Source organism: Cnephaeus nilssonii (genome assembly GCF_951640355.1).
Source record: "Cnephaeus nilssonii genome assembly, chromosome: 16".
Taxonomy (NCBI): domain Eukaryota; kingdom Metazoa; phylum Chordata; class Mammalia; order Chiroptera; family Vespertilionidae; genus Cnephaeus; species Cnephaeus nilssonii.
Genome location: NC_137087.1, coordinates 20,549,994 through 20,574,532, shown reverse-complemented (window position 1 = coordinate 20,574,532; position 24,539 = coordinate 20,549,994). Strand labels below are relative to the sequence as shown.

The 24,539-nt window shown below is 54.7% G+C and overlaps 1 protein-coding gene across 6 annotated transcripts in view; it reads left to right on the top strand.

Annotated features, from left to right (window-relative positions):
- The window catches only part of PALD1 (phosphatase domain containing paladin 1), an 84,505-nt gene that overhangs the window by 12,210 nt on the left and 47,756 nt on the right, over positions 1–24,539 (top strand). Inside the window, exon 1 of one of the 6 annotated variants that reach the window (XM_079794227.1) lies at positions 6,086–6,651. The exons of 4 other annotated variants lie outside the window; for them this stretch is intronic. The gene's annotated coding sequence lies outside the window, so the exon portion shown is untranslated. Of the gene's footprint in view, positions 1–6,085; positions 6,652–6,700; positions 7,024–24,539 lie in introns of those variants that run through there. One more of the 6 variants, XM_079794228.1, reaches the window with a different exon arrangement.

The window sequence follows — 24,539 nt, the reverse complement described above, 5'->3', positions numbered from 1 at the left end:
CCCCTGCAGCATCTGCATAAAAGGCTCTGTCAGAGTGAGACATCCTTGGGAGCCTGAGTGGTGTTGCTTGGAGACAACTGGGCAACAGATCTAGGTTATTTAAAGGAGACGGGGTGGGAGGGAGAGGGGTGACAGCCTGTTTATTCAGGGATGGATGGTCTCCCTGCTGCAGGGTTTGGCGACCCCTCTCAACTCCTCCCTCCCTCCGCCTCATTATTCCCAGTGTCCAGGGCCTGGGGTTCTGCAGAGACCCAGCGGAAGGCCGCTGGGAGCTCCTTTCTGAGAGTAGTGGGGGCAGGGGATTCTCTGCCTGTTCTAAGGAGGCACCGTGCAAGTGCTGGCTAGGGGTGGGAGGGGAGAGAGGAGGGGAAGGCGGGGGACAAAGCCTCAGAGGGCTCTTCCCATGACGACTGACCGACAGTAGCCACAACTACTATTATGTATTGAGCTAACTGTCCAACAGCTATTTAAGAGTTCATTTCATCTCAAAAGTCTGTCAAGGTAGGTATGACTATCCCCATTTTATAGATGTGGAAACAGGCTCAGAGACCGGCCTGAGGTCACACAGAGAGAAGTGGCAGAACTGAATTAAAACTCAGGTCTGTCTGGTGCCAAAGCTGGAACGTGCCACTGGGCATTGCTGGAGTCGGCGGGTCCCCCACAGGACATCCACTTGCACCTTGAGCCCACCTTCCGGTCAGGCTGAGTGCTGCCCCCCACAACTCCCCTAGCACCCTGGTCTCACTTCCTGACGCCCCTCCCTCCCCCAGGAAACACATCACTCTAAAACAGTTTACTTATCTGCCTCGCCCACAGGACTGTGAGCACCTAGGGCAGGTGGGTTCTTGCTCATCTCGGCCCTGAGCCCAGGGTCAGGCACATAGTAGGTGCTTAAAGAATGTCCCTTGGAGCTCGGACACTTAAGCAGCTCTCCCTGAAACAGGGGCACTCACTCTCTCCCTGACAGCCCTGTGGGACCGGAAGACAGTGTCCTGCCCTGGAGACTTCTGGGCTCCAGATGGATAGACCCAGACCTCTCAGCCTTTCCCTAGGGCTGGGTTTCAGAGCTCTAGCCTCTTGCTGTCTGGCCAGAATTCAGCGCCCATGTTCCTGGGCAGGCATGGTCTCATCAATGGGGCGGGGAGGGGAGTTCACCATGGCCTGGGCTGGGGTGGTGAAGGTTGCTGGGGGTGGGGGCATCTGTCCCTGGGTGGTCTAGGGCACCCCACTAGGAGTACAACTCTTCAGTGCCCTAGCTTTTAAAGAAAGGACAGCTCAAACTGGGCTGGGCGAATTGTGGGGTGGAGTGGGAGTAGGGAGCTGGGGCTGGACTGGGAGGGACAAGCCAGGAGAACTGCACACGGGGACAAGTCAATACGCGTGTGCGTGGGTCCTGGGTTCGTGCTGTCGTCAGCGTTGTCCCCTCACCCTCTTCCGAGCCCCAATGCAATCTTATGCTTTGTGGGACTTATCACGGCCTACCTTCAATCGTAGTTATTTATCTAATAACGATGACAATAAAGGATGGTGCTGCATTTTGAATTCATTGCCCCATGTAAGCCCCATAGCCACATGTTCCGGTAAATGTCTTTGTTGCCCTTTTATAGATGGGGTAGCTGAGGCTCAGCGACCTCCATCATTTCTAGTAGCCCTACCAGTACACTATTCTAGATCATCCTGTTGTATTATCTTCTTCATAGCATGACTCACTCAGAAATGATCTGTTTTTGTTTACTTGTTTATTATATCCCTCACCCACACCCAATTAAATGTCAGCTCTACGAAAGCCGGACCTCATCTGCCTGTTCACCACTCAGGCAGGGCTTGAAATATGGAAGGGGCTCTGTTAATGTTTGTTGACTGACTGACTGATGAATGAATGAACTATGTGTTGAATGAAGAATGAGTCAGGATTCCTTCTCCCTTTAAAAAAAAAATCTTTTTTATTTTTATTGATTCCAGAGAGGAAGGGAGAGGGAGAGAGAGATAGACACATCAATGATGAGAGAGAATCATTGATTTGCTGCCTCCTGCACGCCTCACACTGGGGATCGAGTCTGAAACCCGGGTATGTGTCCCGACCGGCAATTGAACTGTGACCTCCTGGTTCATAGGTTGATGCTCAACCACTGAGCCATGCCAGCCGGGCCCTTCTCCCTTTTGTCCCTTCTTCTGACAGAGCACTCTCCCTTTAGAGGTTGAGGGATATTCTGGAGACAGAGCCACCCTCCTCCCACATCTCCTGGGCACTCCTGAGTCAGGGACTGAGAGGTGCTGGGATGGGAGGGGCGGTCCTCCTGCTCTCGGGAATCTCATCATTCGTGGAGCATTTTCAAACTGCAGGTCGTAGGTGAAATCAGTTTTGTGCAACGCAATCAGCAAACACAAAGAGAAATAGGACAGAATCAGGATGCATCACACACAGTAAAGCTAAGCGTGTGTGTGTGTGTGTGTGTGTGTGTGTGTGTGTATGTAAAACACACACATATTTATTTCTCTGTGGACCTGGTGGTCCAATGTAAAATGTATTGTTTACTTTGACTCTTGTTCAAAAATGTTTGAAAGCAACGTGTGACTTTGGGAGGTGGCAGATGTCATCCTTGGGCCTGAGGGCACAACCAATAAAAGGAATCATCTTGCTTTTAATTATAATGCCAAATATTGAACAGACATTCTGTGCCGGGCAGGGGAGCTCAGGTCCAAGACCCCTGCACAGAGGTAATGGGGGAGGGAGTCCAAGCGCAGACAGATGCTGTGAGCCAGGAAAACTACCCGGAGGAGGTGGAACCTGAACTCAGCCTCAAAGAACCCCTCTGCCCTGGCAGGTTGAGGGCTGGGTCAGAGCGTGAGCTCAGGTGGCAACAATAGTAACAATAACAAGAGCTGCTGTGCCAGCTGAGTGCCAGGGCCCCTTTAATCCTCCAGACGTTCCCAGGAGGTAGGATCTGCTCTTCATACAATTTTACAAATGAAGATAATGGGACTTGGAGAAATGTCATGCTTTTGGGGTAGGAGGCCACATAGTGGTTAAGTTGCTGAGGCTAGATCAAGGGCAGCCCTGCCCTCCTCCAAGCCCGTGTCTTTAAGCAGCTGACTGCACACTGAAGGGGCCTGAATAAACGAGGGGTGCTGGGTCCTGGGGACTGGGCAGCGGGCCTGAAAGGACCCCTGGAAGGACAGCCACAGCAGGACCCGAGGCAGCCAGGGCAGATGGACATGCGTCTGTGCGGGGACTTGGGCAGCAGGCTTGCACATCTGAGGCTCAGAGGTCATCTGCCTCAGGGGAAGCCTGCGGGCTCCAAGACACCCACCCTGGAGGGCCTGTGTGGGCCCTCCAATACCGTGGCTTCGGGCAGCAAGGCCAGGCTGGCTCCCTGCCCTGACACTGTCCATTCCTCGGACCTAGTGTCCCCAGCTGGGGCGGCCTTGGTGGGGAACAAGGGGCGGAAGAGAGCAGTAGGGTCTGTTTCTCATCTTTTGTCAGGTCTCATCTTTGCTGGTTTGAACCCAGCTCCTCTGCCTTCCAGCAAGTCATTTGTGCCTGTCAGGAAGTAATTCTTGGCTTGCGCATTGCCACGAGGGAACTGGGGGTTCCCTACAGCTTATCTTTCTGTGCAGGGACCAAACTTGGGAGCTCTCTCCCAGGAGCACCGGCACCTTGTTTGCTTGGGCAGAGGGGGCTGTGGACGGCCACAGCAATTCTTCTGGAAGCATGAGTAATGGGGTTATTCACTACCCTTTGCACAGCGGCCTGGCTTTGGACTGTAGGAGGTTGGTTTGTGTGTGTGAGGCACATCATCACATATACACACATGCTCATTTGTACATCCACATCCACACCCATTGGACACTTGTACATACATGCACTCCCTCATTCACATCTTTGCAAACGTGAGTTCACACATGAGCAATGCAAGCACATATGTGTGCACACACACGCATGCTTTTATACACAGGACCCTGGCATTCTTTAGACAATAAGGTGGTATCTTGGGTGCTTGTGCATGTGGGATGTGGGGGGGCGGTTAAGCTGGTGGGGTGCTGGCTGAGTGGATGGAGGTCCTGTTCTGGGACCATGGCTCCTTTCTCAGGGACTTTGGGCTTCTGCTCTGAGCTTCCGGGCCTCAGGGAGCTTCTGTGACAGTTTGGGCAGAGACTTGGCCCAGCTGTTCTGCCCTCTGCCTGGGGCTGCGGAGAGTGCCTTCTCTTGGGTATACCTAGGGCTGCTCTGTGTCCCTTCTTTCTTCTCTCCCTCAATATGCAGCTCCCTCCCCCTTCCTCCCCCCCTGCTCCCGGGCCATGGTGGGACAAATCTGGTCCTGAAGGCTTTCTTGTTGGGGGCACCCCCAGCCCCATGGCCAGCAGGCAGCCAGGGACACAGGACTTGGCAGAGCCTCCGGACTGGGGGTGAGCTGATGAGGCTGGACACTGTGGTCTGGATGCAGTCTGTGGTTTGTCTCTGAGACCCCTCTAAGACCCCAGGCCTCTATTTCTCCCTTCCCTCCCTCCCTCCCTCCCTTCCTTCTTTCCTTCCTTCCTTCCTTCCTCCTCCACCTCCTCCTCCTGATTAAAAAAGAGAGTTTTACTAAAAACAAGGTGGAGGGAAAGGAGAGAGGGAGGGAGCTTGCTACATCACGGGAGCACACACTAGTGGAGAGTATGGCTCGTGAACTGCTGCTGGGGTCCGGCTTATCACCTAGGGTTCTGCACACAGGCACAGAGCAGGCTTCTTTGCTTCACCGTGGCCCAGCCCTCTACTTCTCGGGCCTACAGCTGAGCCCGAAGGTTGTCTTTGGAGCCAGAAGGGCTGTGATTGTTGGCTCTCCTGGGGACACCTCTGCCCGGGCTCTTCTGCTTGAGTCAACAAGAACACCTGCTGTTGCATGGTGCATACACAGGAGTGAATGAGGATGTGCTAGGCACTGCTATGGGGACCAGAGATGGAGTTTTGTCCTCCAGGAGCTCCGTCTAGAGAGCAGACAGCCATGTACTCCAGCATCTGCTAGCCAGTGGGGTAGGGGGAGCTGTGAGTGTGTGTATGTATATGTGTGTAGGTATATGTGTGCATGTGCACTCATGTATGTGTGCATGCACATGCTAGTGCGTATGTGCAGCCCTATCTCAGTCCTGGCTGAGCTATGCAGAACACAGCATCCTCACGACGGCGGGTCATCAGCTGGGGGGTCGGATGGCAGGAGGGGTGGGTTATGGGGTTGTGGCCTGAGGAAGAAGGGAGGGAACGGTGTCCAAGGATGGAGCCTACAACGTGACACACAGTGGACCAGGGCATCACCCCCGCTCCCGGGCTCCTCAGCCTCTCTTTGAGGGAGGACAGGCCATCTTTTGGATGAGGAACTTGGAGATCAAAGAGCTTATGTCACCTTTTCCAGACCACACGGCCGGTAAACCATGAGCCAGTTTGAGCCTAGATCTGAAGGTCAGATCTGCTTCCCACACACTCCTGGGCGTTCTCGGTTCTTCTCCTCCGGCACACCTTAGGTAGGGAGGAGGCCTGGAGCCCAGGGCAAGTCTTCCCGGCCGTTTCCTCACCCACTAAGACAGGGGCAGTAAAGGCACTTACCTTGTAAAATCATCCGGGGGAGCAGGTGAGACCCAGGTGCTGGGGACCTGGTAGCACCACAAATGACAGCCACTTCTCTCGTCTCCTCTATTTATTCTTAGGGCTCAGGGGGGCGGCGGGGCCTGAGTGCCCCCCTCCCAGCCGGGTGCTTTCTGGCCTGACTTTGGGCAGAGGTGAGGCCTGAGCTGCCTTCATTATGGGGAACCTGGGCTCCATCCACTCCTGCTCTAGTCCAGATTGGGGGCGAGGCAGGTAGTGACAGGTGAGGAATAAGGATTTCCCGAGCACGGAGTGGAAAGAGGAAGTGACTCACCAACCACAACAAAGCCCGACTCCGGAGAGGAAGCCGCGGCGGAGAGTGAGCGCACGTGGATGCCCACGGGAGCGTGCGAGGGGCGGGCGAGCGCAGCTGCTGGGCCCGGGGCGGGCCTGGCTGGGCTGCGGCGCGGTGACAATCCCGCGGCGGCGCGGAAGGCGGGCGCAAGCTCCCCTGGGGGGCGGGGATTGTGCGTGCCACCGACGGGAGCCCAGGGGTGGGGACAGAGGGACCCCCTTCCCTTCCAAGTTTCTTGCCAGGTCTTCCCTTTTCGCCTCCGGGGGCCGCGGGGTGCGTTTCACTGGGTTTCCAGGGTTAGGGAGAAACCCACTAGGGAGCGGACAGTCTGCTCGGTAAGGGCTCGCCCACAGATACACGGAGTGGCTGAGGCCCAGAGAGGGCAACCGCCTCGATCGGGTTGCACAGCACAGTGAGCCCTCCCGGCTTGGAAAGGCTGAGAGGGGCGAGGGAAGCCCGGCCGCGGAGCTGGAGCCCGGGAGGGGGTGTGGCGCCCGCAGCACTTGCTTCTCTCTCCGGCCCGGAGGCTGGATGTCGGGTTTGGGTATCTTCCAGAACGAACCGAATTAATGACTCGGGAAGAGGAACTGGCTTCCCAGGCGGTCTCCCCCGCCCCAAACTTTCCTCCCGTGCTGGGTGGGAGGGCGGAAGGAGGAAGCGGGGCCGGGAAGGTGGGGCCAGCCGTCCCCTCCCGGCCAGGAGCCGCGCTCAGGACGCCGATCCGGACGTGGCTCGGGTGAGTGTGTCTTTAAATCCGAGCCCCCCGCCCCCTTGTCGGCTGGGGCCGGGGCTCGGGCTGGTCGGGGGGCGGCGGGAGCGGTGATTGGCGGCCTAGTCCGGCCGCCCCTCTGCGTTGTGGCGCGGGGCGCGGGGACCGCGGCGGAGCGCCGGGGTTGGGTCGCGCTGCTCCCACCGCGGCGAGCGCGGGCTCCAGCTCTGGGGACCTCCCCTCGTCGCGCCCGGCCTGCCCGCCTCCGGAGCCGCCGCTGCCCACGGATGGGCTGGGGAAGTTGGGAGGAGCGAGCCGGAGCCCGCGCCGGGCTCGCCCCGCCGCTGCCCGACTCGGCGCCCGCAGTCCCGGCGCAGCGCGCCCACCGCAGGCTGGCAGGTACCGACGCGGGCGAGGGTAGGGCAGATCCGGGATCCCCTTCCCCCGTTCGCGCCCCCGGGCTGCTCCGACCACCCACTCCCCATCCCCGGGAGCTCGGCCTCTCTGGGCTCCGGGAGATGGGCCCCCACCCAGACTCGCACGGGATTGGAGCCTGGGAGGGGAGCGGGACGCCGCGTACTGAACTGTGAGCAGATTCCGGGTCGTTTGTTGGTCGCGCTCCGGGCCATGCTCTCTCCCGAGGTTTTCCTCGCTCCCGGTTAGACGGGGTCTGGCACCACCTCCACCCTCCCCGCTAGAGCCGGGCTTCCCGCGGAGTGGAGTGGCGGGGAGGGAAGCTGTCTCATGATCCACACTTGGGGTCCCCCGGGCTCATCTGTTGGGGGCTTGAGGCCTGGGGAAGGGGGAGAGCCCAGAGGTACCAGTGGGCACAAGCTTCGATTCTGAGCCACTCTGGCCCTCGCCCTCTGCCAGCCTGGGTCTCCCAGGAGAGCCACCCTTTCATCTTGGAGGCTTTTCCTGAAGAGGCAGAGGATGGTGTGGGGAGACCTGCTGCCTCCTTTAAAAGTGGCCGGGACGGCTGGGACACGGTCTGCCATGTCCTCACGGGGAGGCAGAGGTGGAAGAAAGCTTCCTGCTTTCCTCCAGCTTCTGGGGTTCTTTACCTTCCCAAGCAGCGGCCCAAGGGCGAGCCCCCTGGCTTTTATGCAGAGCATCCTGACCCAGCGACCAGGTGCCCCTTAAACGCCAGGCACCGGGCTCTGCCTGGGAGGACGGCCGTGTGGGAGGAGTTGGAGGGCTGTGTCCTCTGGTGGCTCAGCCCCATTGGGGAAGAGGAGACATAAACCACAGTTTGCTGATCAGTCCTGGACGAGTAATAATAGTGTGAATGCCAAGAGGCTACACACGATTCACTGCTAAATGAGTGACATAGGCTGCTTTGGGGGGCGGGGGTGAGGGAAGGGGGCTGGGATCCAGTTCTCTTGCAATCATGCAAGCATGCTTAAAACATTCTGGCTCCGTACCCATCCTTCCTACGTACCTGCTAGTAATGAGGCCCTCTCACCACCCCAGGGCCAGGGGGCAGCAGGAGGGCTCAGGAATTCTCCTTCATATACAGATGATCCTCCATCCCCCTCCCAAGTGTTTTTTTTTTCCTGCTGGTAGATTTCTGAAGAAACGCTTTGGACTTCTGGGGTCAGGCTGAGCACTGGACTCTCCCAGCTGCCCCGGGACCTTTGAGGTTTGGGGTGCAGATCCAGCCTTGTTGGCGGTTCAGAGGCCAGCCGGGAGGAAGTCCTCGCTTCCTTTCTTAAGGGCCTCTGTTGCTGGGGGCTGGGGATGAGGTTGGGAGGCCGGAGGAGGCCCTGAACCAGACACTGTTTCCTGTGAGTGCAGACAGCCACTCTCCATTCACTGGCCATGGGTGTTGGGGTTGGGGTGTTGGAGGTGGGTGGGTTGGGCAGGGCTGGCTTGAGGTGGGAGGTACCCGGGGCTGCGCTGACTTCACGTCTGAGGTTCTGTTGTGTCTGGGGCTCTGCCCGCCCCCAACATCCCTGGCACGTTTCTGCTTTTCTGGAAGACTTTGCGGAGGTGGCAGTGTGCTTGTGCCCGCAGCCTTGGGCGCTGTTGTAGGCGTGGGAGTTGCTGAGCTCACCCCGCAGCCTTGGCCAGCACCGTGAGCACCGGGGTGAACATGCCCACCCACTCCGAACAGGTGGCACACGCAGGGTCACCGGGCACAGGTGGGGAGCAGAGATGTATGTGTACTCAGGTTTGTCGTGCGTGGGCAGACAGACACTGGGTAGAGACAGGAAGACAGACAGGAAGACAGTGGAGGTGGGCAAGTCGTGTATAGGGGCAGACAGTGTGAACACAGAAACATGGGCCACAGATGCTACATAGACAGATCTGCTCCTTCACGGGGATTTGCACCCCCCTCCCCCCCACGGGAGGCAGATGTGTAAGTGCACAGATATTTGGGCTACCATTATGGATGTGAGCTGACATTCATGGGTACAAGACATGGGTGAAGCCACATAGAAGTGGCTTGAGTACCCCGGGGAGACATGGAGGTGGCTGTGGGCTCCCCGGGGAGACAGACACCTGTACCTGCTGAGTCACCTGACAGCAGAGGCCAGGACACCTCAGAGGTGGGGACTGAGATGCAGTCTGAGGTGGGTAACGCTCAGTTATCCCATGACCCCATGTGGCAGCAGTGCTCGGAACTGGTCCTGCTTGGGGTGATGGTGCAGGTGCTTTGTGGGGTGGCTTCATTTTTAGCCCCCCACTCGGGTTTGAAGACCCCAGAGGGCTCAGTGTTCTCTGTTTGGCTGTGAGAATCATTTGACCTCCTCACGCCCTAGTAACCGGGCTGGGTGCATACCTTAAGCACGAGCAGGGCCTCCCTGAACCTTTGAGTCTCATCTTTCCCGAGTCTCCAGAAGAGAGGCTGTGTCCTGGGTCAGGGCGGGGTGGGGGTGGGGGTATCTGGCTGGGGTCTCTCCTTCAGAGCCCAAGCCTGAGGGTGTCTGGCATGGAAGGGACCATCCTGGTAGGGAGAGAGTGTAGCCATGCTGTGGGGTCCTTGATGAAACCATTGTTCTCCGTGTGGACTGCCCCTCCCTGGGCTTGGGCAGGGAAGGGGGCCTCCTACCTTCTGGCTACAGGCACCTCTCTGCCCACCCTGGAGGCTGGGAGCCAGCCCAGAGTCTAGATACAGCTTGACATTAACTCTCTGTATGACCCTGGGCAAATTACCTAATGTCTTAAATAACTCACTTAAAATGAAACTCCTCATTTAAAAGATGGGGCCAGCTGAGGCCGGTTTGGCTCAGTGGATAGAGCGTCGGCCTGCGGACTGAGGGGTCCCAGGTTCAATTCCGGTCAAGGGCATGTACCTTGGTTGCAGGCACACCCCTAGTGGGGGGTGTGCAGGAGGCAGCTGATCGATGTTTCTCTCTCATCGATGTTTCTAACTCTCTATCCCTCTCTGTAAAAAAAAAAATCAATAAAATATATTTTTTTTTAAAAAAAGAAAAGAAATAAAAGATGGGGCCAGTGACCCCAGCCCTTGGGGGTGTCGTGAGGGTTAACTGGCAGACAGTCTGTGGAACGCATGTGGCCCAGGGTCTGGCACCGAGTCCCGGTCAGTGGAGCTTTGATGGTGAGGCTGGGCCGGGACTGCAGAGCGGCTCCGGCAGCCAGGTGCCTGGCCCTGGGAAGGCTGGGCGGGAGGCACCACTTGTTTGGAAGCTGGAGGGCTTTGTCCTCTCCCGTGCCCACCAGCCACGCCTTAGCTCTGCGGGACCTCCACCCCGGGCCGGAAACGGCAGACAGGGCCTGCCGCCTTCTGGGCCTCTGGGAGGGGAGCCAGTGGTTTGCTAAGAATAGCCCCAAATCATGGCTCTGCCTCCCAGCGGGCAGCCGCGCACCTCCCTGGTCCGGGGCCCAGGAACTTGCAGATGGGCCTTTTATGTTTCCTGTAACTGGCACTCCGAGTGGGCATGGGCCTGGAGGCGGCAGGCTCGGTTGGCAGGGAGGGGGGTGGCACTGCTGCTCTTCCCAGGTCTTTGGCTGGAACCTGAGGAGAGAAGGTTCCTCTTCCACTCAGAACTTGTCCCGACAGCTGCCCCCGCTGAGCACCTTGCTGCCTCCCCAGCGGGTCTGGAACCACACCAGATTTCTGCTCTTTCCCTCACTAGCTGTGTGCCCCTGGGCAACTCACTTAACCTCTCTGTGCCTGATTCTCTTGTGTAACAGGAATAATGATAATAACTGTTATAAAGGTCTCAAGGATGAAAGGAGGTAGTGCATGGTGGTAGCATGTGGCGCATAGTAAATGCTCAGTAAACTTTTGGTGCTTCTGTTACCGCTCAGCGGAGGGAGAGAACTGTGAGGCCAGAGGCCAGGGTGCTGGCTTGGTGCCTCACGGTGGGGAGGCACCGGGACGCCTCTTGATTTGGGTTTCTGGCTGGGGGTTCAGTACGAGGTGAGGTGAGGGAGAGTCCGCCTCTGCCCGGTAAGAGAGGCACGCACGTACATACATGATGCTGTACCCGCTGGGTGCCTTCACAGGGTCTGTGCTGGCTGTGCGTGGAGCTGGAGGCAGGGAATGTCTTGCGTGGGGGCAGGGTGACGCTTCAGGGGGGCTTTGAAGGATGGCCAGAAGTTTGCAAGTGTGAGGGAAGGCTTCCTAAGCAGAAAGAGCAGCCCCCGCAGAGGTGTGACGAGCTTGGTGTGCAGAGGGGACGTGGACAGATCCGTGACTCTGGGGAGGGTTCTACCCCCAGCACCCCTGGCCTATGAGGAAAGACCCTGCAGGTTGGGGCCTTCTGTCCCTCCCACTCCGGGCTCTGAGGCAGTCCTGGTTTCCCTGTTAGGACACGGGCTGGAGGTCCATCAGAATTCTCCTCCCTTTCCTTTTAGGAATCACAGTCTCTGTTTCCCCTTCTCCAGAGACTCCCCTAACTTCTTACAAATGCTGTCAGCCCTCCCTGGGGCCCCTCATTTTTGAGCTGGGGCTTCAGACTGCTCTTGCCCCAAGATCAACATGCCTATTTTTGCTCTTAGTCCAGACACCCATGGGTTAATAAATCCTCCTCCCCTTCCTTTCAATAAACTGAAGCCTTTGAAAACTCCTTAGCCTTTCCTAAGGGGTGACTGTCTAATAGTGGAATCTCTGGACTTCAGAAATTGTTTGCATATATCTCCTGCAATCATTATAGCCACGAGAGGCTACCCCTGTTTGGTCTGGGGTACTCCATGAGAGAGACATGGGTCATCTGGGGTTACCTACATGCGCAGGACAGGCAGTGGGGAGCATCTGGGAATTGGGTGTGTCACTGATGACCCTGCGGGTTCCCAGGGAGCTAGGGCTTTGGGAAATTCCGGGAGGAGGGAGGGTGTGGTGCTGGGAGGGCTGTGGGCCCACTGCTGGGCTTCCTGCCCTCGCCCATGAGAAGCCCATGAGGCTGGGCCAACGCGAGGGGAGAGAGGAGGGTGCCCTCAGATGACCTTGGACCGTGCCAGCCTCTGCAGCCTCTGAGCCCAGGGCCTGCCTCTCTGCAGGTGGTTTTGAAGATTCTGTTTAGAAAGCACAGAGGGAATGTCTCCTCCCCTTTTCCTCTTCCTGGAATTGTAGACCCCATGAAAGCGTTAACCCCTCTCCTGCTGGTCACAAAGGGGCTGGTGCATGTGTCCCCCTCCACTGCTGCCCGGTGGTTACTGAGGCCTTCCTCCTGGGTCCTGACCTCGTCACTCTCCGGGAGCAGCTCCGTTAGCACCCAGGGCCCTGTTGGCAGGGCCTAGAAGACCTCCCTCCGCCGGGATCTGATGGGGGCCCTCCACACACGTGTCCTTGCCCTGCGGTGCTTTAGCCTTAGTTTGACCACCTTCTTAGGGGGTGTTCTCTCCCTGCCCTCATGCAGCCTCGTCCGTTGATGGAGCTCATGAACGTGGGAGCCTCCGGCAGGTGCTGCTCTGCTGACCCCTCCACGACCTGTGGGGAATGCCCCAGAGAAGGGCCCTCCCTGGGGATGGGCCCCGGAGCTGCAGGTCTCTGCTGAGCGCTAAGCCAGGCTGAGGCGCAGGTAGCTAAGCCCTGGGCTGGCAGTGGACTGCTTCCTTTGAGCCCAATGTTCTCATCTGCAAAATGGGTGTAGTAAGTGTTTACTTGTTTACCTTTAAAATAGTTTTAAATTGAAGTGACCTTCACGTGCTATAAAAGTAACCACTTTCCAGTGTACAGTTCAGTGGCATTGAGTACCTTTTACAATGCCATGTGACTGTCGCTCTGTCAATTTCTAAAACATCTTCCTCACTCTGAAGGAAAGCCCGTACCTATGAAGCAGTGACTCCCCATTCCCTCCTCTACCTTACTAACATTTTTATGAGGTATATACACCATAACGTTTGCCCAGTCTAAGTACCCAGCTGGGTGATTGTTGGTGAATGTCATGGGCGTGTAGCCACCACCTCAGTCAGGTCTGAGGACACTTCCATCACCCGGAAGGTTCCTTGTGGTACTTTGCAGTCAGTCACCACTCCCACCCCTGGTCTCAGGCCCAGTTATCTCCTTTCTGTCACTAAGGCTTTGTTTTTGTCTGGATTTTCACATCAATGGACTCATATAATAGGTAGTCTTTTATGTCTTGGCTTCTTTCTTTTAATTTTTATTGATTTCAGAGAGGAAGGGAAAGGGAAGAGAGAGATAGAAACATCAACGATGAGAGGAATCATTGATTGTCTGCCTCCTGCATGCCCTACACTAGGGACCGAGCCCATAACCCTGGCATGTGCCCTTGACTGGACTCGAACCTGGGACCCTTCAGTCCGCAGGCTGAGGCTCTATCCACTGAGCCAAACCAGCTAGGTAGGGCATGTCTGGCCTCTTTACTCGACATGATTTCTTGAGCTGTGTTCACTGTGCTGCATGTTTTTGCAGCGAGCTCCTTTTTTGCTGCTGAGCAGTGTTCCTGTGGATGGAGGGAGCTTGCTTATCAAGTTTCCAGTTGATGGACGCCCACCCGGCCCCTGAAAATGTTTTCAATTAAAAAATAATATAAAGCAGTGATCTTTATGAAAGATTCAAGAGTAGCTTCATGGAGAGTGCAATGTGAAAAGCCCCTTTCCCCCTCCCTTCTCTCTTCGCCAGAGGTTAACGCTGTCGGCACTTGCTGACCATCCCTCGGTCTTTTCCCCGTGCCGCTCTGTGACTGTGTGTAGTTTTTGATGAGGGGATATGAGTGGGATCACACTTGGTCCATGGCCCTGGGACCCACCTTTTCGCTTAGCCGTCAGTCCCCGGAACCTGAGCACATTTCCTGGGAACCTGCCCTCTGAGCTGAGGGCTGGGAGACGGGGGGGGGGGGGGGGGTGTCCACCTCCCCCTGGCTCTGAGCTGGGGCTCGGTGAGACAGAATGAAAGCTTCCTGGGGCGGTCATTCAGAGCAGGTTTCTGGAGGAGGGAGGCGTTGGAATAAAAGGGGCCATTCTGTCGTGGGGGCAGACAAGTTGGTGTCTGGGGGGACGTGCATTCCACCCTGCCTCCCACCCAGCGGTCTCTGCCAAGTGTCTCTGGAAGGTGTAGGGCCAAGGAGAGAGCCGTCTGCTGAGTCGACAGAGGACAGACCCCTGAGGCCTCCCTTCTTGCTGCGGTGGGGCTGCCCCTGGGGGAGGCAGACTCTTCTAGGAAACTGCTTGGGGTCCCACTGATGCGATGCTCTCTTGAGTGGCAGGCTTTGCTCGTGTGTGTGTATGTGTGTGTGTGTGTGTGTGTGTGTGTGTGTGTGTGTGTGTGTGGAGGGTGGGGATGTCTCCAGCCTCCTGAGGAAGGGGGTGCCTGTGCTCAGACTTGCACGCTCCAGGGTCAACTCTGGCCCCAGCCCGCTGGGTCTCGGAGGCTCTGCACCTGTATTGTCATGCTCCTTTCCTTGACACTGCCATCTTGTGAATACGACTCACATTCCTGCATACTTCCTAACACCGGTGGTTTTCGTCATTGTTAAGGTTTTCCTAGTTTAATAACTCAAAGTCGTGTCTTCCACTGTTGTGTGAAGTGAGTTCCAGGAGGCAGGAATCCTGTGTGGTGTGCAGGGCAGCCCCCTGCTCACCCAGGATGGCCTTGGCTGGTGACTCAGGGTTTCACCTTCCCCGGGCCCTTGAGGATGGTCTGCGGGGAGGGAGAGACGGGTGGGCCTGGGAGAGAAGCTGTCAGTAGGTGGGCTTGTTTTCTGTGAATTCTCCAGCTTAGTGCTGCTCATTTCTGGGGAGTACGTCGACCTTCCCCCTTTCAAAAATAGCTTTATTGAGATCTAATTCACATGCCATACAATCCACCCATTTAAAGCATACAGTTCAGTGGCTTTTAGTGTATTCGGAGCTGTGCATCTGACACTGCGGTCTAATTTTACAGCGTTGTCACCGTCACCAACCCAAAAGACACCCTGTACCTTTAGTTGTCACTCCCCACCCCCAGCCCATAATCCACTTTCTGTTTCCATAGATTTGCTTCTTCTGGACATTTCACATAAATGGAATCATATAGTATGGTGCGTGTGTGTGTGTGTGTGTGTGTGTGTGGACTCCCTTTTAAAGAAAAATAAAAAGCCTTATTAACTTTTCTTATTGGAATACTAGAGGCCCGGGGCATGCAATTTGTGCAGAGGGGGGAGGGTGTCCCTCAGCCCAGCCTGCACCCTCTTGCAGTCCGGGAGCCCTCGGGGCTGCCATGGAGGCGGGAGAGGCTCCTGCCACCGCCGCTGTGCTAGCTTCTGGCTGAGCGGTGCTCCCCCTGTGGGAGCGCACTGACCACCAGGGAGCAGCTCCTGCGTTGAGCGCCTGCCCCCAGGTGGTCAGTGCACATCATAGCAACCGGTCGTTCCGCAGTTCGGTCAATTTGCATATTAGCCTTTTATTATATAGGATAAGTTAAATGTGCACAAATATAAAACTAGATAAAGTGCCTTATATTTACATCGTTTTTACATAACTATAAAATAAACATGAAACACTAATAAAACCAGAAAGCCAACAAATGGAAGGTGTAAATAGCAACTCCACTGCCAGTGTTGGGTTGATAGCAGGGAGCTGTGCTCCAGGCTTCCTCTGTCTCCCTGTCCCTGTCACCTGAGCCTGCTAGACAGAGTGGCATTAATAGTGCTGTGCTGGTTGGACAGTTTGGGGTAATTCTGATTATCTACATTTGAGCCCAAGTGTCTGTTTTCATAGTGCATCGCTGGGCACCTGGAAAGCTGACTTGTTTGATTGAAGATGCGGGCGGAATAGAGGCGTTATTGAATCTGTATATACTATAGTAGTCGGCCTTAAACCCACTTCTTGTGGGAATCAGGAATTTGGCACAGACAGAGATGGGCTTTCTCAATTCACATAGATAGTCTCAACGTGAACATGGTCCCGACTGCTAAGAGGCTGGGCCTTTGAACTGGGACATCCAGGCTGCAGGGGCTATGGGTGGCTCAGTTCCCCACCCACCCCGCTTCTGTTTGAACCACAACCTTTGTTTGTGCTGTGCGGGATGATGTCATTTGGCCTTGAGGAGAAGGAACTGGATTGTAAACAGGACTGGAGCCCAAGTTGCATGGCAGGGCGGTATTCAGATGGCCCAGGGTCGGCTCTCGTTACCTTTTTCTTAAAATTGAGGTGAGATCCCATAACGTAAAAGGTAACTATTTTAAAATGTGCAATTCAGTGGTAATTAGTCCATTCACAATACTGGACAACCAACAATCACCTCTACCTAATTCCCAAACATTTAAAATTTTTATTTTATTGAGATCTTCCTCCCTAACACATTTTTTTAAATGTAATTTTTTTTATTGTTTAAAGTATTACATATAGTAGTACATATATCTCCTTTTTTTCTGCCCCATTGACCTTCCCCCAGCCTCCCCTACCCCCTGTCGCATGCCCTCATCCCACCCCCCCAGTGTCTTGTGTCCATTGGTTGTGCTTATATGCATGCATACAAGTCCTTCAGTTGATCTCTTTCCCCGCCTCCCCTAACACATTTTTAAAGTGTGCAATCCGGGACTGCTGCCTACACGGACAGTGTTGTTCAGTGGATCTCTAGAACTTACTCTTCTTGTTTAACTGGAACTTTATGTCTGGTGATTAGCAACTCCCCATCGCCCAGCCCCTGGCAACCACCACTCCATTCTTGGCGTCTATATGGATTTGACTACTTAAATTCCTCACATACGTGGAATCTTGCAGTATTTGTCGTTCTGTGACTGGTGGCTTATTTCACTTAGTATAATGTGCTTAAGGTTCATCCATGCTATATCATACTGCAGAATCTCCTTTCTTAAGACTGAATAATATTCCAGTGTGTGTGTATAAAGAAAATGTGTATATATATATATATATATATATATATATATATATATATACATGGGATGGTCAAAAGTAGGTTTACAGTTGTAATACAAATAAATAATACACTGTGAACCTACATTTGCATATATATATACACACATATGTGTGTATATATAAACACACACACCTATATATAACACATGTATATATACATACATACACTCATACATTAGGGTTGCCTCCATCTCTTGGCCATTGTGAGCAGTGCTGCATGGGTAACTAATATCTCTTTGAGATCCTGATTTCAAAGTGGGGTGAATACCCAGAAGTGGGATGATTGCTGGATCATAGGGTAGCTCTACTTTAAATTTTTGAGGATCCTTCATACTACTTTCCGTAGTGGCTGCACCATTTTACATTCTTGCCAACAGTGTATAACTGTTCCAGTTTCTCTACATCCTTGCCAACACTTATCTTTTTTAAATAATAGCCGTGACAGGCATGAGGTAATACCACTTTGTAGTTTTGATGTGCATTTCCTTGATTAGTGATGTTGAACATCCAAAACATTCTCATCACCTCCAAAAGAAATTGTTGTCTATTAAGCGGTCACTGCAGACCCCCCACCCCCACCCTCACCTCCACCCCGCTTCCCAGCTCTGGTAACCACTAATCTCTATTCTGGTCTCCATGGATTTAACTGTTCTGGACATTTCATATGAATGAAGTTACACAATATGTGACCTTTTGTATCTGGCTTCTTTCACTTAAAATAATGTTATCAAGGTTCATCTACATTGTAGCATGTAGCTGTGTTTCGTTCCTTTTTATAGCTGAAGAGTGAATATATGTGTATGTGTGTGTATATATATATATATATATATATATATATATATATATATTCCATTGTATGCACACACCAAATTTTGTTTATCCATTTATCATTTGATGGACATTTGGATCGTTTCTGTCTGTGGTGATTGTGACTGGTACTGCTGTAAACTTGGGTGTGCAAGTATTTGTTTGGATACCTGCTTTTCATTCTCTTGGGTAAATACTTAGAAGCGGAATTGCTGGGCCATATGGTAATTCTGTATTTAACTTTTTGGGTTTGATATTCTGGAATTAGAGGTGATGGTTACACAGCATTGTGGATGTACAAAATACCACTGAGTTGTATACTTTAAAGTGTAATTTTATGATATGTGAATTAAATCCCAATTTAAAAAAAGATCTCACTGCCACAGCAGACATCCATGGAGTCTGAGTCATGTTCTTGGCTCCGGAAAACCCAGGTCCCTGCATTGTCTCTTGGGGTCCTGCAGCCGTCCTGGGTGTTGGGGACACTGGGCCCCAGCTTCATGGTCCTTGTTTGGGGTGGTAGGTGGGAGCTGCAGGAACTAAATGGGCTGGCTGGGTGCCTTCCCCGCCCACCCCCTTAGCTCATCCTGGCCCTTTTTGGCTTCTAAATGGTACTCACTGTGGGACTCAGTTTCCCCACCTGTGATGCAGGCCTGTGAGCAGCAGCCTGGACCGTGACCTGGGCTCTGTGGAGAGCAAAGCTTGTAGCAAGTCCAGCGTACCACGCTGACTTCCCTTCCGCTCACTCTTCCCTTCTCTGTTCCGTATTGTCTTCCCCAGTGGCCCCCACGGGCCTCAGGAGCAGTTCCTCGTTTGTTGTAGGTCTCGAGGGCCTGCTGCTTCCTTCCGCGATTGCAGCCAGGGTGAGGCCGTGGCCGTCTGTCTGTCTGTTCAGTCCTCTCTTCACACTTCCGCTCAGTCTGTCCTATCTCAGTTAGTGGCAACCTCATGCCTCCAGTTAGTTGCTCAGGCCCAGCACCCAAGACGTCCCTGGTTCCTCTGTGTCTCTCTATCTTCGGAAATGACAGGACAGCCCGTCCTGTTGGCTTCAGCTTCACAGCGGATGGATCCAGATGAGCCCTTCTTCCTTCTCTTCGCCGCCCCGCCGGCCCAGGCCTCGCAGCACCTGCAGGTCTGTCAGCGTCCTCCCTGTTCCCGCACAGCCTCTTCTTCGCAGCAGCCTAGGGTGACCGTGTTAGAATGTAAAAGCCAGATCCAGGTACTTCTCTGCCTCCCCATTAACTCACGGCGACATCCCTGTGGCCCCCAGGACACCCCCATCTCATACCGACCCCTGTGCGTTCCTTGCTCCACCCAAACTGGCTACCTCATGGTTCCAGTTGGCTGAGTGCCTTCCCCGCCCACCCCCTTAGGACACACTGGGAACACCTCACCCCAGGGCCTTTGCACAGGCTGTTCCCTCAAGCTGGATGCTTTTCCTCCAGAGAGCCACGTGGCTTGCCATGTCACTTCCTTCACATCTTTACTCAAATGTGAAGCCTCCCTGGGAACCCTAGCATTTCATGCCTCGTCTCCATAACCCTCTTCTTTCTTATCACGTATCACCTCCTGACATACTTGACTCATTTATGTAGTTTATTTCTGTTTCTCCAGCTAGCATGTACGAGGCAGGAATTCTTGTTCTGTTTGCCAGCTCCTAAAACAAGGCCCCGCACGTAGTAGGTGCCCCAGAAGTGTTTGTAGAGTGAGGGAATGAATTAGCCCATGTTATAGACGAGGAAACCGAATCTCAGAAAGTTTGACTTGAATCTGAGCTCTTGATTCCCAGCAGAGTGCTCTCATGCCGAGCCAATGTTTCCCACCCCTCCTCCCTGTTATCCGGTCCGTGGGCAGCCACGCAGCACCTGTGAGGTTGAGCATTTAACACTCCCCTTGGGGAGCTCCCCTGGTTAGCCTCGTAATGATGGAACGGACAGTTACCGCCTGGCACATGGTCAGAAATGACGGGAAGAGCCTGCTCCCGTCGTTGAGCCTTCACTGTGTGCTGGGCGCAGGGCTCAGCAGGTTGGATGGATTTAGTCCTTAGGCGAACCTCACAGTGTCCTGAGGAGGAGGACCTGCCGTTTACTCCCCTCTGCGGACAGGGCAGTGGAGAGATTTCACATGGGCAAGATGAAAAAGATTGATAACTTCCTGATCCCACGAGGCTGTTGGGAAACTGGCCCTCTTAAGCAATTCTGTTTTCTGTGTGAAATGCTAAAACCTTTTGGAAGAGTAATGTGGCAATATCTACTAGAGTTTTTAAAAGGCACATGCCTTCTTATCCAGGCAGTCCACATGCTGGTGGTCCATCCTACAGAAGTAAAACTTAGGATGTCAGGCTGTGCGCGCAAGGATTTCAGGGTTGTGCAATGGAGGCCAGACTGTCTCCTTTCAGTTCCGCGTTCTGCCCACCTCGGCATGTGCACGTGCCGCTCCCTCTGCCGGGCGTGCTTTTTCACATGGCCGAAACCTTCCTGTCCTTCGATATCAGCACCGGGCGCCTGTGACTGTCAGGCCTAAAATATGTCCTTTCAACTACCTTGCTCATGTTTTATCTCAGCATCTCAGCCTCTTGCAGCCCACATCACAATGTGGAAAATGTGTCTCTGTTGTATTTCTTGTTGAATTCCCCGCCCCCCCTGCCTTGTTGGAATGTCTTTTCCTTCCATGAAAGGCTAGGACGGTGCCTGTCTGGTTTACACGATGGATACTTGGTACTTATTTGTTGAATGAGTAGCGATACAATGAAATGGCATGCCTCCATTAAACAGACAGGGTTGGAGTTATACGTATCCACTGGGAGGGGGCTTGGAGGGTAGGGCATAAACTTTTTCTTTATTCATCTGTGACTTGTGAAAATCAGTACAAATTACTTTTGTAATAAAAAATCGTAATCAACAGCCACAAAAAGTCAAAACTGAAAAAAAAACTGTGTCCAGTCAGAGGGAGCATCAGGATTTGAACCCTGGTCCTTCGGACTCCCAGCCCACGTACCAGACCCTTTTTGTGGCTTTTCTGCACACACCTGTCAGTATCACCTCGCTGCATTCCTCAGAGGAAGGCAGCGCTATTAGCTGTTAGTATTTTGTTTTGCAAATTGAGAAATAATTTACCCCGTAAATCAGAACAAAGTTGGATGAATTGTTACAGATGAATTACCTGTGTGACCCCAACCCAGATAAAGATAGAGGGCATTCCAGTGGCCTGGAGTGTTCCCTGCGGCCCCTTCCCTGCCAGTTACCTGACCCTCCCACACTCTCAAGTGGCCGTGCTTCCGAGTGACTTCCCGAGGATTAGTCTTGCTGGTTCTTGCACTTTATATAGATGGAACCATACAGTATAAGCTGTTTTTAATCTGGCTTCTTCTGGCTTCTGTCTCTCAACATAAACTCTGTAAGGTTCATCAGCAATTCCCCCTTTTCATTGCTGTGTAGGATTCCATTGTGTGGGAGTACCACAGTGTGCCTCCCCCCCCCGCCCCCCCCACCCCACCCCCGCCCCGTAGATGGGCTTTTGCCTTGTTACCAGTTATTATGGAAAAGCTGCTGAACACTCTTGCTTGTCCTTTGGCGAGCTCACTTACTTCTCCATGCTGTATACCCAGGGGTGCTTGGTGGGTGAGGGGACAGAATCCTCATTTGACCAAGAAGGAAACTAAGGAAGGCGGCTTCAGGAGATCCAGAAAGGGAGGTGACTTGCCCAAGTTCATACCGTGACGCCTGGTGGAATCTATGCCATCCCCCAGGCATTCTCACCTCTGGTTTTACCCACCTCCCACCCCCAAGCTTCGACCGGCTGCTTCCCACCCCAGCCTGTAGGGAGGTGGTCGGGCTGGGGCCAGGGGCCTCTGGATGGCTGTTTTTTCTGTCTCCTTGCCCTGGGAGTACCCTCTGAGCACTTGGCCATCCTCCTTCTTCCCCATCCCTGGCCCCCGAGAAGGTGGGCCAGTCGGTTTCCTTCCTTGGTGGTGGGTGCTGGGAGAGAGGAGGAGGCATTGCTGTTTGTTGGACGTTGGCTCCTGGGCTGGCCAGGCAGGGGTCAGGATTGGCACGTGGGGGCTAGCCCGGCATCTGTGGCCGGGGACAGTGTGTGGGGGTGTGCGAGGTGTGAGTGGGGCCCTGCACATCACGCACTCTGCCCGTGGAGCATGCAGGCGTGCAGGAGCGTGGCGCTGTGTGGCTCAGCCCCGCCTGGTACTGGGAGGAGCCTGCAGAGCGGCTCAGGTGGGGATGGTGCAGCCTGGCTCTGGGCCGCCTCCTCGCAGCCCTCCCAGGCCCCGGGGCGGCAGGTGTCTTTCCTCAGCTTCCACCGCCGGGTTCCCCGATGGTACCAGCTCCCTGGGAGGTGGAGCCTTGAGCTCTTCCCATGCCAGCCTTACCTCTCGACTCTGACCTCTCCAAGCGCAGGAAAAGCCACGAATACGGGCATCTAAAGACTCTTTTGTGAATCAGCCCTTAATTTTTTTTTTATTGAGGTAAATACACATACCATAAAATGTACCAATTTAACCATTTTTAATCGTGCAGTTCAGCGGCATTAAGTACATTCCCATGGCTGTGCAACTGTCACCCCCCCCCGCCCCCGAACTTTTTAATCTTCTGAAACGGAAACTGTGCCCATTGAACACTAGCTTCCTACCTCCCTCCCGCCCCCACCCCCTGCCCCTGGCAGCTCCCTGCTACGTCGTGTCTCTGAGGTTGATACCGTACCTCCTAGAAGTGGAACCATACAGTGTTTGACCTTTGGTGTCTGGCTTCTTTAAACACTTAGCATACTGCCTTCAAGGCTCATCCATGTTGTGGCATGCGTCGGATTTCATTCCTTTTTAAGGCCGTACTTGTTCTTCGGAGCAGCGGTCGCCAACCGGTGGTCCGCGGACCACGGGTGGCCAGTGAGGTCCGAAAGGTTGGCGACCACTGCTTTGGAGCACATTTTAAAGGCACCTCAGGTCTTCAGGACTGAGTAAGGGGGTCAGCTTGATGGTGGGAGTGGGAATAAAGAATGATCCTCACCCCATCCTTATGAGTCAGTTCCACTGTTGTCCTCATTTTCCAGATAAGGGAACTAGGCTCAGAGAGTTTCAGCAACTTGGCCAAGGTCACCCAGCAAGCCATCCGTCAGCCAGGACTGGATGCCACGTCCGCCTCACGGCACAGCCCGTGCCCTGCGTTCCCACGCCCAGCACAGCGCCCTGGCCAGGCTCGGAGTCATTTCCTCACCTCTGCAGCTGATGGGCGCTGAGAGTGGAGCCGATCGGTGCCACCTGGCACTGGGGAGACGCTGGCAGCCGCCCCACCTCCCTGGCTCGGGTCCTCCTTCCTGGGCCCCGGCTTCTGTTGAAAGCTCCTTTATGAGGCAGCTTCCCCGGGCCAGGCAGGGGTCTGTGGGGGGTGTGGGCCCCGGTGCCCCTGGCACAAAGCTGGTCGGGGCTGCCTGGCCCAGGATGGCCAATGGCAGGATGTCACTCTTGGCAGAACTCTCCCTGAACAAACAGGAGCTTGGGATCGAGAGCATAGATAAACAGGAAGAGGGAAAAACATAAAAATATTTTTCTTCCCCTCCCGGGCCCTGGTGTTTTCTTGCTGCCCGTCCCTCTGCCCCTGGAGGTTTGAGGTGGCGGAATTCTTCCCTCGCCAGAAGCCCCCCGGAGGCCTGAGAGCTCCCCGGCCGGCTGTGAGGTGTTAGGTGTTAGGTTTTGTTTTGCCTGATGGGCTGGGATAAGCCTGGACCGGGGGGCCAGGAAGGCCCGAGTTTGAATCTTGGTTCTGCTCTTTCTTTGCCAGAATGCCTTTCTTGTCTGTCAAGGTTGCTCATCCTTAGGCACAGCGAGTTGGCCTCCTCTTCCAGGAAGCCTTTCCCGAGTTCACGTCTTCCTCTGTGCACCTTGGTGTAGTGGGAAAAGTCCTGGGTCCCTTCCCCGTCGTCGTCGGCCTCTCCGAGCCTCCGTTTCCGTATCTGCGCTTCAGGACTATTAGGAGTGGGGAGAGGAGCGAGCCTGATTCTCGCGCCCTGGCCTGTGTGGAGCTGGCCCGGGAGCAGGGAAGCATGGCCCTCTCAGGGTTAACTCCCTTCCATGCCAGGGACGGAAGCGAGGAGGACAGAGTGTGAAATGAAGTCACTTCCCCGCCTGGGGGTCTGCCATGTGCCTGGCCTTCCTCAGTAAATCCGGTTTCCTGCTTGGCCTCTGCATGCCTACCTACTCCTGGCTCCCATGACCCCGAAGGTCACCAGCAGGTGGGGCTCCTGATGGAATGCTGGCCTGTCATTCATCCTGTGAGGTCACTTCCTGTCTGGATCAGCCATCCACCTTTCCTGCTACAGCCTTCCACATGGTCGTTTCATGGGAATGACGGGTGTGGGGCTTGAGGGAGGCTACTAGAGGTCAAGTTCAATGCCTAGCGTGCTCTTTACCCTGGGGCACTGAGGCCCAGCGAGGGCAGGGTACTTCCTGAGGTCAGGACCAGCAGGCAGACCTCTGGACCACACTCAGTTGTGGGGGCTCTGTGGGTGTCCCCCAGAGTTGCAGGTTGGTGGTTTGGGGATGATGCCTAGCCTCCCTGGGCCCCGTTTCTTCTGTGGAACCTGGGGGAGCCTGTGAGTGAGAACTTCCCTGAGCGCTGTCAGACCTGGGCTTCCCTGTTCTGGTGTGACCCTCATGCACTTAGGGAAACCGAGCCTTGGAGAGGTCAGGGCCAGCCTGGGCCTCTGATGGGGGCAGCGCTGTGGTCTGCCCAGGTCTTTCCGGCTCCAGTGTCCTGGTTCCTCCCATGGGAAGGAGTTAGCTCCCCGTCAGCGGCACCTCGGGAACGTCCCTG